Source organism: Mus caroli, chromosome 9 (assembly GCF_900094665.2).
Source record: "Mus caroli chromosome 9, CAROLI_EIJ_v1.1, whole genome shotgun sequence".
Taxonomy (NCBI): Eukaryota; Metazoa; Chordata; class Mammalia; order Rodentia; family Muridae; genus Mus; species Mus caroli.
This window is the reverse complement of record NC_034578.1, coordinates 103,672,450-103,675,194: the sequence shown is the minus strand read 5'-3', so window position 1 is coordinate 103,675,194 and position 2,745 is coordinate 103,672,450.

Sequence of the window (2,745 nt, the reverse complement as noted above, 5' to 3'; positions counted from 1 at the left end):
GGGGGGGGGGGGGGGGGGTGAGGTCTTAATCCTCACTTCAGGATAGTGTCTACACCTAGCTCCAGTCCTGTGTTACTAACACCTGGCTCTCTTAAGTCTTTCTTTCTTCTTCTTCTTCTTCTTTTTTTTTTTTTTTAAGATTTATTTATTACATGTAAGTACACTTAGCTGTCTTCAGACATCCCAGAAGAGGGCATCAGATCTCATTATGGATGGTTGTGAGCCATCGTGTGGTTGCTGGGATTTGAACTCACGATCTTTGGAAGAGCAGTCAGCGCTCTTAACCGCTGAGCCATCTATTCAGCCCTCTTAAGTCTTTCTATGGATGCTTGAGAGGAGTTCAAATGCTTGGAAAAACACTTGCTTGGCGCTTACAAGGTCCCAAGTTCAATTTTTAGCATGATAAAATAACAAGTTTTCTAACCCTAGGCACTCTCAACAATGTATATTCCAGACCAACTACTAATGAGACAGCAGAGGTTCCACAAAGCAATCGTGATTGTCATAGGTCAGCCAGCAATGGGACTGAAATGTGTACAGCGATTCCAATGTTTCAAGGCAGAACTGTAGCTCTCTGGTAGAGCATGTGCCTAGAGTAAGGATCTGGGTTCAAAACCAACAGATGAGTCTTTCTTGAAACAGTCGCATGGATCCCAGACTGGCCTCAGACCCATGATATCGGCAAGGGCCATCCTGAATTACCTGGTCTTCCTGCTTCCACTTCTGACGTCAATGTAAGCTAGGCAAGTTAGTCCTCTGCCACCTTAGGTCCATGGCTTGATTTTTAAATTAGCTTTAAATTTTAAACTATTATGGTATAATCATCTGGATGCAACAGGGGCTATTTCTCAACAATTTCTTTTCTTTCTCTCTCTCTCTCTCTCTTTCTTTCTTTTTTTTTTTTTTTGAGACAGGGTTTCTCTGTGTAGCCCTGGCTGTCCTCGAACTTAGAAATCCTCCTGCCTCTGTCTGCCTCCCAAGTGCTGGGATCAAAGGTATGCGCCACCACTGCCAAGCCAATTTCTTATTTAAAGTGAAATTTTAGACTTTAACAAGCTTTTGGCTACTCGCAAAGTTATTAGTGAAGTGAATAAGTCTTTCATATCTTTTCCTCTGTTTTCCAATATTTACTCTTGGCTGCCAAAATAAGACAAACAGAATGTGCAAGGAAACGTTTTTTCTTCCATCTGTAATGGAAACCTCAGAAGCAGACAGTTAACTGCTTCAGGTCTGACAAATAGATGCACAAAATTCTTTTTTTTTTTTTTTTTTTTTGGTTTTTCGAGACAGGGTTTCTCTGTGTAGCCCTGGCTGTCCTGGAACTCACTTTGTAGACCAGGCTGGCCTCGAACTCAGAAATCCGCCTGCCTCTGCCTCCCGAGTGCTGGGATTAAAGGCGTGCGCCACCAACGCCCGGCTGATGCACAAAATTCTTAAGTGAGGTCCAACAGGTTATTTAACACACAAACTCAAGGCCAGGGTATTAAAACACTCAACCAGATTTTAAAAAGTGAAGTCCATCTTTTTGATGACTTTGGTCTTTTCTTTCTTCTTTTTTTTTTTTGGTTTTTCGAGACAGGGTTTCTCTGTATAGCCCTGGCTGTCCTGGAACTCACTTTGTAGACCAGGCTGGCCTCGAACTCAGAAATCCGCCTGCCTCTGCCTCCCGAGTGCTGGGATTAAAGGCGTGCGCCACCAGGCCCGGCTTTTGAGAAAGGATCTTATCGTGTAGTTCTGGCTAGCCCAAAAATTACTGTATAGTTGAGACTGGTCTCAAACAACTCTTCTGCCTCTGCCTCCCAAATGCTGGGATTACAGACAGGCCCAACCCCATACAGCTAACCTTTACTTAACTTTTGTTTTTCAAGACAGGGTCTCTCTATGTAGCCTTGGCTGTCCTGGAACTAGCCCTGTAGACCAGGCTGGCTTCTAACTCAAAGATCCTCCTGCCTCTGCCTCCCGAGTGCTAAAATCACTGCCAAGACGGCAGAGCACGTTTTAAGCCCTAAGATTTAATTCTGTACGTGTGAGACACTCTTTCCTCATTCCTTGCTGTGCTCACGGATTGGCACACAGGTGCCACAGCTCACCTGGGGAGGGCAGAGAACAACTCACAGGAGTTACGTCTCCCCAGCATGTGGGCTCTGGGGACCAAATCTACAGCGTCAGGCTCACTGAGAGCGCCTTTACCTGTTGAGCCACCTCACTGGCCCTCACCATGGGAACATTTTAAAAAAATCAACACTCCCGGGTTGGAGAGCTTTTCAATTCCCAGCAACCACATGGTGGCTCACAACCATCTGTAATAGAATCTGATGCCCTCTTCTGGTGTGTCTGAAGACAGCTACAGTGTACTCATATACAATAAATAAATAAATAAATAAATAAATAACAAAAAAACCCCAAACCACTCCCAACACATACCAGTCAAGAGAGACCTAAAATGAAATGGAAGCCAATGCCCATTTTCTAAACTCAGGCTCTGAAACTCTGGGCACCATTGACTCCTGTCCCTTTCAGTTTTTGTTTTTCTTTATTTTCAAAGCCCCGGAGGCTCTTTTTTTTTTTTTTTTTTTAAATTATTATTTAGTACATCTAAGAGTGTTAGGTCTCATTACAGACAGATGGTTGCAACCCACCATGTGGTTGCTGGGATTTGAACTCAGGACCCTCAGAAGAGCAATCAGTGCTCTTTCCTGCTGAGCCATCTCTCCAGCCCCCTAAGGGGCTTTTTTTTTTTTTTTT